Genomic DNA, 13550 nt, shown 5'->3' with positions numbered 1-13550 from the left:
TTTAATGTGAAAACCAGGTGATATCTAATCAGCACACAGGTAAGAAGTTAAGAAAATCTTTCTTTAAGGGTGAAGATGTTTCTCACAAAATCGTTGCCCCAATGCATCATTGAAATTCAAGCTGGAAAGATGATTTTGAAATATCAATTGTACATTTTGCATTGCTCTTCTGGTGACAATGTAGCTTGTTTTTGTCAATTACCATTTCAGTAATAGGGTAAAGAAAATTAAGTGGATTTCTTAAAGAAAACAATGCTGTCAATATACTATTAAAACAAATTAAAATGTTAAAAGTTATTGTACTTTAAGTAAAAATAAAAGAGTCAAAATATCAATTCCAGTTTTGGAAGAATTTAATTAACAAAAAAATAAGTGCACATAGCAGAGGATGGTTTCGATCCACCGACCTCACGGTTATGGGCCCAGCACGCTTCCGCTGCGCCACTCTGCTGCTCATGTCAGTGTCAGAGATCCTGAAGTACTCACTCATCATGTGAAAGTACCAATGTGTTTCTTCGTTGGTCAATGGAAGAAAAATCTTGCAAAACTCTCCAGATTATTGCCTTTTTAACCTTTTTCTAGGAAACTTTCTAGATGAATGCTTTTTAGCCTTTGTCAGCACATGCTTTTGCAAGCTGTCTCTGTGGTGCAATCGGTTAGTGCATTCGGCAGTTAACCGAAAGGTTGGTGGTTCAATCCCACCCAGGGACGTAATTGACCTTGTGATCAAATTTTGGTGATCTTTAAGTAGACAAGTCAAAATTTCAAACCACCTCTTATGGTGTAGGGTACCTGGCCTTCTCTGATGCAATCAGAGTCATATTTGATTAAGTCATTTTATAAAAAACAGGAAGCACAATTTAGCATGGGGTTGCAGAGAAAAAAAATTATGCAGGCAGAGAAATCCAATTGAGTGATTAATCAGCTCTCCATTTTATGGCTTTATTTTTATGCTAACACATTTGCTCTCTGAAAAGTGTCCACAAAGCCAAGTCTCTGATTAACACCTTTGTAGGAATGGTTTTTTACCTATTACTGATTAAAACTTGCTTCATTGGAAAGGCAGCAAGATGCATGCTCATTACAATGTCCACTGAAATAATACAGGTTGACACCAGGAAACATAAACCTCACTGCATCCTTGCTGCTTTCTCAAGTGGGAATCTATTTAATGTGAAAACCAGGTGATATCTAATCAGCACACAGGTAAGAAGTTAAGAAAATCTTTCTTTAAGGGTGAAGATGTTTCTCACAAAATCGTTGCCCCAATGCATCATTGAAATTCAAGCTGGAAAGATGATTTTGAAATATCAATTGTACATTTTGCATTGCTCTTCTGGTGACAATGTAGCTTGTTTTTGTCAATTACCATTTCAGTAATAGGGTAAAGAAAATTAAGTGGATTTCTGAAAGAAAACAATGCTGTCAATATACTATTAAAACAAATTAAAATGTTAAAAGTTATTGTACTTTAAGTAAAAATAAAAGAGTCAAAATATCAATTCCAGTTTTGGAAGAATTTAATTAACAAAAAAATAAGTGCACATAGCAGAGAATGGTTTCAATCCACCAACCTCTGGGTTATGGGCCCAGCACGCTTCCGCTGCGCCACTCTGCTGCTCACGTAAGTGTCAGAGATCCTGAAGTACTCACTCATCATGTGAAAGTACCAATGTGTTTCTTCGTTGGTCAATGGAAGAAAAATCTTGCAAAACTCTCCAGATTATTGCCTTTTTAACCTTTTTCTAGGAAACTTTAGCCTTTGTCAGTACATGCTTTTGCAAGTTGTCTCTGTGGTGCAATCGGTTAGCGCATTCGGCTGTTAACCGAAAGGCTGGTTGTTCAATACCACCCAGGGACGTAATTGACCTTGTGATCAAATTTTGCTGATCTTTAAGTAGACAAGTCAAAATTTCAAACCACCTCTTATAGTGTAGGGTACCTGGCCTTCTCTGATGCAATCAGAGTCAGATTTGATTAAGTCATTTTATAAAAAACAGGAAGCACAATTTAGCATGGGGTTGCAGAGGAAAAAAAATATGCAGGCAGAGAAATCCAATTGAGTGATTAATCAGCTCTCCATTTTATGGCTTTATTTTTATGCTAACACATTTGCTCTCTGAAAAGTGTCCACAAAGCCAAGTCTCTGATTAACACCTTTGTAGGAATGGTTTTTCACCTATTACTGATTAAAACTTGCTTCATTGGAAAGGCAGCAAGATGCATCCTCATTACAATGTCCACTGAAATAATACAGGTTGACACCAGGAAACATAAACCTCACTGCATCCTTGCTGCTTTCTCAAGTGGGAATCTGTTTAATGTGAAAACCAGGTGATATCTAATCAGCACACAGGTAAGAAGTTAAGAAAATCTTTATTTAAGGGTGAAGATGTTTCTCACAAAATCGTTGCCCCAATGCATCATTGAAATTCAAGCTGGAAAGATGATTTTGAAATATCAATTGTACATTTTGCATTGCTCTTCTGGTGACAATGTAGCTTGTTTTTGTCAATTACCATTTCAGTAATAGGGTAAAGAAAATTAAGTGGATTTCTGAAAGAAAACAATGCTGTCAATATACTATTAAAACAAATTAAAATGTTAAAAGTTATTGTACTTTAAGTAAAAATAAAAGAGTCAAAATATCAATTCCGGTTTTGGAAGAATTTAATTAACAAAAAAATAAGTGCACATAGCAGAGGATGGTTTCGATCCTATGACCTCTGGGTTATATGCCCAGCACGCTTCCGCTGTGCCACTCTGCTGCTCATGTAAGTGTCAGAGATCCTGAAGTACTCACTCATCATATGAAAGTACCAATGTGTTTCTTCGTTGGTCAATGGAAGAAAAATCTTGCAAAACTCTCCAGATTATTGCCTTTTTAACCTTTTTCTAGGAAACTTTCTAGATGAATGCTTTTTAGCCTTTGTCAGTACATGCTTTTGCAAGTTGTCTCTGTGGTGCAATCGGTTAGCGCATTCGGCTATTAACCGAAAGGCTGGTGGTACAATACCACCCAGGGACGTAATTGACCTTGTGATCAAATTTTGCTGATCTTTAAGTAGACAAGTCAAAATTTCAAACCACCTCTTATAGTGTAGGGTACCTGGCCTTCTCTGATGCAATCAGAGTCAGATTTGATTAAGTCATTTTATAAAAAACAGGAAGCACAATTTAGCATGGGGTTGCAGAGAAAAAAAAATATGCAGGCAGAGAAATCCAATTGAGTGATTAATCAGCTCTCCATTTTATGGCTTTATTTTTATGCTAACACATTTGCTCTCTGAAAAGTGTCCACAAAGCCAAGTCTCTGATTAACACCTTTGTAGGAATGGTTTTTCACCTATTACTGATTAAAACTTGCTTCATTGGAAAGGCAGCAAGATGCATCCTCATTACAATGTCCACTGAAATAATACAGGTTGACACCAGGAAACATAAACCTCACTGCATCCTTGCTGCTTTCTCAAGTGGGAATCTGTTTAATGTGAAAACCAGGTGATATCTAATCAGCACACAGGTAAGAAGTTAAGAAAATCTTTCTTTAAGGGTGAAGATGTTTCTCACAAAATCGTTGCCCCAATGCATCATTGAAATTCAAGCTGGAAAGATGATTTTGAAATATCAATTGTACATTTTGCATTGCTCTTCTGGTGACAATGTAGCTTGTTTTTGTCAATTACCATTTCAGTAATAGGGTAAAGAAAATTAAGTGGATTTCTGAAAGAAAACAATGCTGTCAATATACTATTAAAACAAATTAAAATGTTAAAAGTTATTGTACTTTAAGTAAAAATAAAAGAGTCAAAATATCAATTCCAGTTTTGGAAGAATTTAATTAACAAAAAAATAAGTGCACATAGCAGAGGATGGTTTCGATCCACCGACCTCGGGGTTATGGGCCCAGCACGCTTCTGCTGCACCACTCTGCTGCTCATGTAAGTGTCAGAGATCCTGAAGTACTCACTCATCATGTGAAAGTACCAATGTGTTTCTTTGTTGGTCAATGGAAGAAAAATCTTGCAAAACTCTCCAGATTATTGCCTTTTTAACCTTTTTCTAGGAAACTTTCTAGATGAATGCTTTTTAGCCTTTGTCAGCACATGCTTTTGCAAGCTGTCTCTGTGGCGCAATCGGTTAGCGCATTCGGCTGTTAACCGAAAGGTTGGTGGTTCAATCCCACCGAGGGACGTAATTGACCTTGTGATCATATTTTGGTGATCTTTAAGTAGACAAGTCAAAATTTCAAACCACCTCTTATGGTGTAGGGTACCTGGCCTTCTCTGATGCAATCAGAGTCATATTTGATTAAGTCATTTTATAAAAAACAGGAAGCACAATTTAGCATGGGGTTGCAGAGAAAAAAATTATGCAGGCAGAGAAATCCAATTGAGTGATTAATCAGCTCTCCATTTTATGGCTTTATTTTTATGCCAAACACATTTGCTCTCTGAAAAGTGTCCACAAAGCCAAGTCTCTGATTAACACCTTTGTAGGAATGGTTTTTCACCTATTACTGATTAAAACTTGCTTCATTGGAAAGGCAGCAAGATGCATCCTCATTACAATGTCCACTGAAATAATACAGGTTGACACCAGGAAACATAAACCTCACTGCATCCTTGCTGCTTTCTCAAGTGGGAATCTGTTTAATGTGAAACCAGGTGATATCTAATCAGCACACAGGTAAGAAGTTAAGAAAATCTTTCTTTAAGTTTGAAGATGTTTCTCACAAAATCGTTGCCCCAATGCATCATTGAAATTCAAGCTGGAAAGATGATTTTGAAATATCAATTGTACATTTTGCACTGCTCTTCTGGTGACAATGTAGCTTGTTTTTGTCAATTACCATTTCAGTAATAGGGTAAAGAAAATTAAGTGGATTTCTGAAAGAAAACAATGCTGTCAATATACTATTAAAACAAATTAAAATGTTAAAAGTTATTGTACTTTAAGTAAAAATAAAAGAGTCAAAATATCAATTCCAGTTTTGGAAGAATTTAATTAACAAAAAAATAAGTGCACATAGCAGAGGATGGTTTCGATCCACCAACCTCTGGGTTATGGGCCCAGCACGCTTCCGCTGCGCCACTCTGCTGCTCACATAAGTGTCAGAGTTCCTGAAGTACTCACTCATCATGTGAAAGTACCAATGTGTTTCTTCGTTGGTCAATGGAAGAAAAATCTTGCAAAACTCTCCAGATTATTGCCTTTTTAACCTTTTTCTAGGAAACTTTCTAGATGAATGCTTTTTAGCCTTTGTCAGTACATGTTTTTGCAAGTTGTCTCTGTGGTGCAATCGGTTAGCGCATTCGGCTGTTAACCGAAAGGCTGGTTGTTCAATACCACCCAGGGACGTAATTGACCTTGTGATCAAATTTTGCTGATCTTTAAGTAGACAAGTCAAAATTTCAAACCACCTCTTATAGTGTAGGGTACCTGGCCTTCTCTGATGCAATCAGAGTCAGATTTGATTAAGTCATTTTATAAAAAACAGGAAGCACAATTTAGCATGGGGTTGCAGAGAAAAAAAAATATGCAGGCAGAGAAATCCAATTGAGTGATTAATCAGCTCTCCATTTTATGGCTTTATTTTTATGCTAACACATTTGCTCTCTGAAAAGTGTCCACAAAGCCAAGTCTCTGATTAACACCTTTGTAGGAATGGTTTTTCACCTATTACTGATTAAAACTTGCTTCATTGGAAAGGCAGCAAGATGCATCCTCATTACAATGTCCACTGAAATAATACAGGTTGACACCAGGAAACATAAACCTCACTGCATCCTTGCTGCTTTCTCAAGTGGGAATCTGTTTAATGTGAAAACCAGGTGATATCTAATCAGCACACAGGTAAGAAGTTAAGAAAATCTTTCTTTAAGGGTGAAGATGTTTCTCACAAAATCGTTGCCCCAATGCATCATTGAAATTCAAGATGGAAAGATGATTTTGAAATATCAATTGTACATTTTGCATTGCTCTTCTGGTGACAATGTAGCTTGTTTTTGTCAATTACCATTTCAGTAATAGGGTAAAGAAAATTAAGTGGATTTCTGAAAGAAAACAATGCTGTCAATATACTATTAAAACAAATTAAAATGTTAAAAGTTATTGTACTTTAGGTAAAAATAAAAGAGTCAAAATATCAATTCCAGTTTTGGAAGAATTTAATTAACAAAAAAATAAGTGCACATACCAGAGGATGGTTTTGATCCACCGACCTCTGGGTTATGGGCTCAGCACGCTTCCGCTGCGCCACTCTGCTGCTCACGTAAGTGTCAGAGATCCTGAAGTACTCACTCATCATCTGAAAGTACCAATGTGTTTCTTCGTTGGTCAATGGAAGAAAAATCTTGCAAAACTCTCCAGATTATTGCCTTTTTAACCTTTTTCTAGGAAACTTTCTAGATGAATGCTTTTTAGCCTTTGTTAGTACATGCTTTTGCAAGTTGTCTCTGTGGTGCAATCGGTTAGCGCATTCGGCTGTTAATCGAAAGGCTGGTGGTTCAATACCACCCAGGGACGTAATTGACCTTGTGATCAAATTTTGCTGATCTTTAAGTAGACAAGTCAAAATTTCAAACCACCTCTTATAGTGTAGGGTACCTGGCCTTCTCTGATGCAATAAGAGTCAGATTTGATTAAGTCATTTTATAAAAAACAGGAAGCACAATTTAGCATGGGGTTGCAGAGAAAAAAAATTATGCAGGCAGAGAAATCCAATTGAGTGATTAATCAGCTCTCCATTTTATGGCTTTATTTTTATGCTAACACATTTGCTCTCTGAAAAGTGTCCACAAAGCCAAGTCTCTGATTAACACCTTTGTAGGAATGGTTTTTCACCTATTACTGATTAAAACTTGCTTCATTGGAAAGGCAGCAAGATGCATCCTCATTACAATGTCCACTGAAATAATACAGGTTGACACCAGGAAACATAAACCTCACTGCATCCTTGCTGCTTTCTCAAGTGGGAATCTGTTTAATGTGAAAACCAGGTGATATCTAATCAGCACACAGGTAAGAAGTTAAGAAAATCTTTCTTTAAGGGTGAAGATGTTTCTCACAAAATCGTTGCCCCAATGCATCATTGAAATTCAAGCTGGAAAGATGATTTTGAAATATCAATTGTACATTTTGCATTGCTCTTCTGGTGACAATGTAGCTTGTTTTTGTCAATTACCATTTCAGTAATAGGGTAAAGAAAATTAAGTGGATTTCTGAAAGAAAACAATGCTGTCAATATACTATTAAAACAAATTAAAATGTTAAAAGTTATTGTACTTTAAGTAAAAATAAAAGAGTGAAAATATCAATTCCAGTTTTGGAAGAATTTAATTAACAAAAAAATAAGTGCACATAGCAGAGGATGGTTTCGATCCACCGACCTCTGGGTTATGGGCCCAGCACGCTTCCGCTGCGCCACTCTGCTGCTCATGTAAGTGTCAGAGATCCTGAAGTACTCACTCATCATGTGAAAGTACCAATGTGTTTCTTCGTTGGTCAATGGATGAAAAATCTTGCAAAACTCTCCAGATTATTGCCTTTTTAACCTTTTTCTAGGAAACTTTCTAGATGAATGCTTTTTAGCCTTTGTCAGTACATGCTTTTGCAAGCTGTCTCTGTGGCGCAATCGGTTAGCGCATTCGGCTGTTAACCGAAAGGTTGGTGGTTCAATCCCACCCAGGGACGTAATTGACCTTGTGATCAAATTTTGCTGATCTTTAAGTAGACAAGTCAAAATTTCAAACCACCTCTTATAGTGTAGGGTACCTGGCCTTCTCTGATGCAATCAGATTTGATTAAGTCATTTAAAAAAAAACAGGAAGCACAATTTAGCATGGGGTTGCAGAGAAAAAAAATTATGCAGGCAGAGAAATCCAATTGAGTGATTAATCAGCTCTCCATTTTATGGCTTTATTTTTATGCTAACACATTTGCTCTCTGAAAAAGTGTCCACAAAGCCAAGTCTCTGATTAACACCTTTGTAGGAATGGTTTTTCACCTATTACTGATTAAAACTTGCTTCATTGGAAAGGCAGCAAGATGCATCCTCATTACAATGTCCACTGAAATAATACAGGTTGACACCAGGAAACATAAACCTCACTGCATCCTTGCTGCTTTCTCAAGTGGGAATCTGTTTAATGTGAAAACCAGGTGATATCTAATCAGCACACAGGTAAGAAGTTAAGAAAATCTTTCTTTAAGGGTGAAGATGTTTCTCACAAAATCGTTGCCCCAATGCATCATTGAAATTCAAGCTGGAAAGATGATTTTGAAATATCAATTGTACCTTTTGCATTGCTCTTCTGGTGACAATGTAGCTTGTTTTTGTCAATTACCATTTCAGTAATAGGGTAAAGAAAATTAAGTGGATTTCTGAAAGAAAACAATGCTGTCAATATACTATTAAAACGAATTAAAATGTTAAAAGTTATTGTACTTTAAGTAAAAATAAAAGAGTCAAAATATCAATTCCGGTTTTGGAAGAATTTAATTAACAAAAAAATAATGCACATAGCAGAGGATGGTTTCGAACCAATGACCTCTGGGTTATGGGCCCAGCACGCTTCCGCTGTGCCACTCTGCTTCTCATGTAAGTGTCAGAGATCCTGAAGTACTCACTCATCATGTGAAAGTACCAATGTGTTTCTTCGTTGGTCAATGGAAGAAAAATCTTGCAAAACTCTCCAGATTATTGCCTTTTTAACCTTTTTCTAGGAAACTTTCTAGATGAATGCTTTTTAGCCTTTGTCAGTACATGCTTTTGCAAGTTGTCTCTGTGGTGCAATCGGTTAGCGCATTCGGCTATTAACCGAAAGGTTGGTGGTACAATACCACCCAGGGACGTAATTGACCTTGTGATCAAATTTTGCTGATCTTTAAGTAGACAAGTCAAAATTTCAAACCACCTCTTATAGTGTAGGGTACCTGGCCTTCTCTGATGCAATCAGAGTCAGATTTGATTAAGTCATTTTATAAAAAACAGGAAGCACAATTTAGCATGGGGTTGCAGAGAAAAAAAAAATTATGCAGGCAGAGAAATCCAATTGAGTGATTAATCAGCTCTCCATTTTATGGCTTTATTTTTATGCTAACACATTTGCTCTCTGAAAAGTGTCCACAAAGCCAAGTCTCTGATTAACACCTTTGTAGGAATGGTTTTTCACCAATTACTGATTAAAACTTGCTTCATTGGAAAGGCAGCAAGATGCATCCTCATTACAATGTCCACTGAAATAATACAGGTTGACACCAGGAAAAATAAACCTCACTGCATCCTTGCTGCTTTCTCAAGTGGGAATCTGTTTAATGTGAAAACCAGGTGATATCTAATCAGCACACAGGTAAGAAGTTAAGAAAATCTTTCTTTAAGGGTGAAGATGTTTCTCACAAAATCGTTGCCCCAATGCATCATTGAAATTCAAGATGGAAAGATGATTTTGAAATATCAATTGTACATTTTGCATTGCTCTTCTGGTGACAATGTAGCTTGTTTTTGTCAATTACCATTTCAGTAATAGGGTAAAGAAAATTAAGTGGATTTCTGAAAGAAAACAATGCTGTCAATATACTATTAAAACAAATTAAAATGTTAAAAGTTATTGTACTTTAAGTAAAAATAAAAGAGTCAAAATATCAATTCCAGTTTTGGAAGAATTTAATTAACAAAAAAATAAGTGCACATAGCAGAGGATGGTTTCAATCCAACGACCTCTGGGTTATGGGCCCAGCACGCTTCCGCTGCGCCACTCTGCTGCTCATGTAAGTGTCAGAGATCCTGAAGTACTCACTCATCATCTGAAAGTACCAATGTGTTTCTTTGTTGGTCAATGGAAGAAAAATCTTGCAAAACTCTCCAGATTATTGCCTTTTTAACCTTTTTCTAGGAAATTTTCTAGATGAATGCTTTTTAGCCTTTGTTAGTACATGCTTTTGCAAGTAGTCTCTGTGGCGCAATCGGTTAGCGCATTCGACTGTTAACCGAAAGGTTGGTGGTTCAATCCTACCCAGGGACGTAATTGACCTTGTGATCAAATTTTGGTGATCTTTAAGTAGACAAGTCAAAATTTCAAACCACCTCTTATAGTGTAGGGTACCTGGCCTTCTCTGATGCAATCAGATTTGATTAAGTCATTTAAAAAAAAACAGGAAGCACAATTTAGCATGGGGTTGCAGAGAAAAAAAATTATGCAGGCAGAGAAATCCAATTGAGTGATTAATCAGCTCTCCATTTTATGGCTTTATTTTTATGCTAACACATTTGCTCTCTGAAAAGTGTCCACAAAGCCAAGTCTCTGATTAACACCTTTGTAGGAATGGTTTTTCACCTATTACTGATTAAAACTTGCTTCATTGGAAAGGCAGCAAGATGCATCCTCATTACAATGTCCACTGAAATAATACAGGTTGACACCAGGAAACATAAACCTCACTGCATCCTTGCTGCTTTCTCAAGTGGGAATCTGTTTAATGTGAAAACCAGGTGATATCTAATCAGCACACAGGTAAGAAGTTAAGAAAATCTTTCTTTAAGGGTGAAGATGTTTCTCACAAAATCGTTGCCCCAATGCATCATTGAAATTCAAGATGGAAAGATGATTTTGAAATATCAATTGTACATTTTGTATTGCTCATCTGGTGACAATGTAGCTTGTTTTTGTCAATTACCATTTCAGTAATAGGGTAAAGAAAATTAAGTGGATTTCTGAAAGAAAACAATGCTGTCAATATACTATTAAAACAAATTAAAATGTTAAAAGTTATTGTACTTTAAGTAAAAATAAAAGAGTCAAAATATCAATTCCAGTTTTGGAAGAATTTAATTAACAAAAAAATAAGTGCAAATAGCAGAGGATGGTTTCGATCTACCGACCTCTGGGTTTTGGGCCCAGCACGCTTCCGCTGCGCCACTCTGCTGCTCATGTAGGTGTCAGAGATCCTGAAGTACTCACTCATCATGTGAAAGTACCAATGTGTTTCTTCATTGGTCAATGGAAGAAAAATCTTGCAAAACTCTCCAGATTATTGCCTTTTTAACCTTTTTCTAGGAAACTTTCTAGATGAATGCTTTTTAGCCTTTGTCAGTACATGCTTTTGCAAGCTGTCTCTGTGGCGCAATCGGTTAGCGCATTCGGCTGTTAACCGAAAGGTTGGTGGTTCAATCCCACCCAGGGACGTAATTGACCTTGTGATCAAATTTTGCTGATCTTTAAGTAGACAAGTCAAAATTTCAAACCACCTCTTATAGTGTAGGGTACCTGGCCTTCTCTGATGCAATCAGATTTGATTAAGTCATTTTAAAAAAAACAGGAAGCACAATTTAGCATGGGGTTGCAGAGAAAAAAAATTATGCAGGCAGAGAAATCCAATTGAGTGATTAATCAGCTCTCCATTTTATGGCTTTATTTTTATGCTAACACATTTGCTCTCTGAAAAGTGTCCACAAAGCCAAGTCTCTGATTAACACCTTTGTAGGAATGGTTTTTTACCTATTACTGATTAAAACTTGCTTCATTGGAAAGGCAGCAAGATGCATCCTCATTACAATGTCCACTGAAATAATACAGGTTGACACCAGGAAACATAAACCTCACTGCATCCTTGCTGCTTTCTCAAGTGGGAATCTGTTTAATGTGAAAACCAGGTGATATCTAATCAGCACACAGGTAAGAAGTTAAGAAAATCTTTCTTTAAGGGTGAAGATGTTTCTCACAAAATCGTTGCCCCAATGCATCATTGAAATTCAAGATGGAAAGATGATTTTGAAATATCAATTGTACATTTTGCATTGCTCTTCTGGTGACAATGTAGCTTGTTTTTGTCAATTACCATTTCAGTAATAGGGTAAAGAAAATTAAGTGGATTTCTGAAAGAAAACAATGCTGTCAATATACTATTAAAACAAATTAAAATGTTAAAAGTTATTGTACTTTAAGTAAAAATAGAAGAGTCAAAATATCAATTCCAGTTTTGGAAGAATTTAATTAACAAAAAAATAAGTGCACATAGCAGAGGATGGTTTCGATCCACCGACCTCTGGGTTATGGGCCCAGCACGCTTCCGCTGCGCCACTCTGCTGCTCATGTAAGTGTCAGAGATCCTGAAGTACTCACTCATCATGTGCAAGTACCAATCTGTTTCTTCGTTGGTCAATGGAAGAAAAATCTTGCAAAACTCTCCAGATTATTGCCTTTTTAACCGTTTTCTAGGAAACTTTCTAGATGAATGCTTTTTAGCCTTTGTCAGTACATGCTTTTGCAAGCTGACTCTGTGGCGCAATCGGTTAGCGCATTCGGCTGTTAACCGAAAGGTTGGTGGTTCAATCCCACCCAGGGACGTAATTGACCTTGTGATCAAATTTTGGTGATCTTTAAGTAGACAAGTCAAAATTTCAAACCACCTCTTATAGTGTAGGGTACCCGGCCTTCTCTGATGCAATCAGAGTCAGATTTGATTAAGTCATTTTATAAAAAAACAGGAAGCACAATTTAGCATGGGGTTGCAGAGAAAAAAAATTATGCAGGCAGAGAAATCCAATTGAGTGATTAATCAGCTCTCCATTTTATGGCTTTATTTTTATGCTAACACATTTGCTCTCTGAAAAGTGTCCACAAAGCCAAGTCTCTGATTAACACCTTTGTAGGAATGGTTTTTCACCTATTACTGATTAAAACTTGCTTCATTGGAAAGGCAGCAAGATGCATCCTCATTACAATGTCCACTGAAATAATACAGGTTGACACCAGGAAACATAAACCTCACTGCATCCTTGCTGCTTTCTCAAGTGGGAATCTGTTTAATGTGAAAACCAGGTGATATCTAATCAGCACACAGGTAAGAAGTTAAAAAAATCTTTCTTTAAGGGTGAAGATGTTTCTCACAAAATCGTTGCCCCAATGCATCATTGAAATTCAAGATGGAAAGATGATTTTGAAATATCAATTGTACATTTTGCATTGCTCATCTGGTGACAATGTAGCTTGTTTTTGTCAATTACCATTTCAGTAATAGGGTAAAGAAAATTAAGTGGATTTCTGAAAGAAAACAATGCTGTCAATATACTATTAAAACAAATTAAAATGTTAAAAGTTATTGTACTGTAAGTAAAAATAAAAGAGTCAAAATATCAATTCCAGTTTTGGAAGAATTTAATTAACAAAAAAATAAGTGCACATAGCAGAGGATGGTTTTGATCCACCGACCTCAGGGTTATGGGCCCAGCACGCTTCCGCTGCACCACTCTGCTGCTCATGTAAGTGTCAGAGATCCTGAAGTACTCACTCCTCATATGAAAGTACCAATGTGTTTCTTCGTTGGTCAATGGAAGAAAAATCTTGCAAAACTCTCCAGATTATTGCCTTTTTAACCTTTTTCTAGGAAACTTTCTAGATGAATGCTTTTTAGCCTTTGTCAGTACATGCTTTTGCAAGCTGTCTCTGTGGCGCAATCGGTTAGAGCATTCGGCTGTTAACCGAAAGGTTGGTGGTTCAATCCCACCCAGGGACATAATTGACCTTGTGATCAAATTTTGGTGATCTTTA

At 36.6% G+C, this 13550-nt stretch overlaps 5 non-coding genes across 5 annotated transcripts; all 5 read left to right on the top strand.

Moving 5' to 3' along the window:
• Positions 1 to 4121: 4121 nt before the first annotated feature.
• TRNAN-GUU (transfer RNA asparagine (anticodon GUU)) lies at positions 4122 to 4195 on the top strand. The gene has a single exon. It is a non-coding gene; the product is annotated as a tRNA-Asn (tRNA).
• A 3426-nt stretch (positions 4196 to 7621) lies between these two features.
• On the top strand, positions 7622 to 7695 carry TRNAN-GUU (transfer RNA asparagine (anticodon GUU)). Its single transcript has one exon. It is a non-coding gene; the product is annotated as a tRNA-Asn (tRNA).
• A 3417-nt stretch (positions 7696 to 11112) lies between these two features.
• Positions 11113 to 11186, top strand: TRNAN-GUU (transfer RNA asparagine (anticodon GUU)). The gene has a single exon. It is a non-coding gene; the product is annotated as a tRNA-Asn (tRNA).
• Positions 11187 to 12273: 1087 nt separating this feature from the next.
• TRNAN-GUU (transfer RNA asparagine (anticodon GUU)) lies at positions 12274 to 12347 on the top strand. Its single transcript has one exon. It is a non-coding gene; the product is annotated as a tRNA-Asn (tRNA).
• Positions 12348 to 13441: 1094 nt separating this feature from the next.
• Positions 13442 to 13515, top strand: TRNAN-GUU (transfer RNA asparagine (anticodon GUU)). Its single transcript has one exon. It is a non-coding gene; the product is annotated as a tRNA-Asn (tRNA).
• Positions 13516 to 13550: the final 35 nt, after the last annotated feature.

Source organism: Pseudophryne corroboree, chromosome 4 (assembly GCF_028390025.1).
Source record: "Pseudophryne corroboree isolate aPseCor3 chromosome 4, aPseCor3.hap2, whole genome shotgun sequence".
NCBI lineage: Eukaryota > Metazoa > Chordata > Amphibia > Anura > Myobatrachidae > Pseudophryne > Pseudophryne corroboree.
Note: the sequence above shows the minus strand (reverse complement) of the source record. Positions and strands in the feature narration are given on the sequence as shown.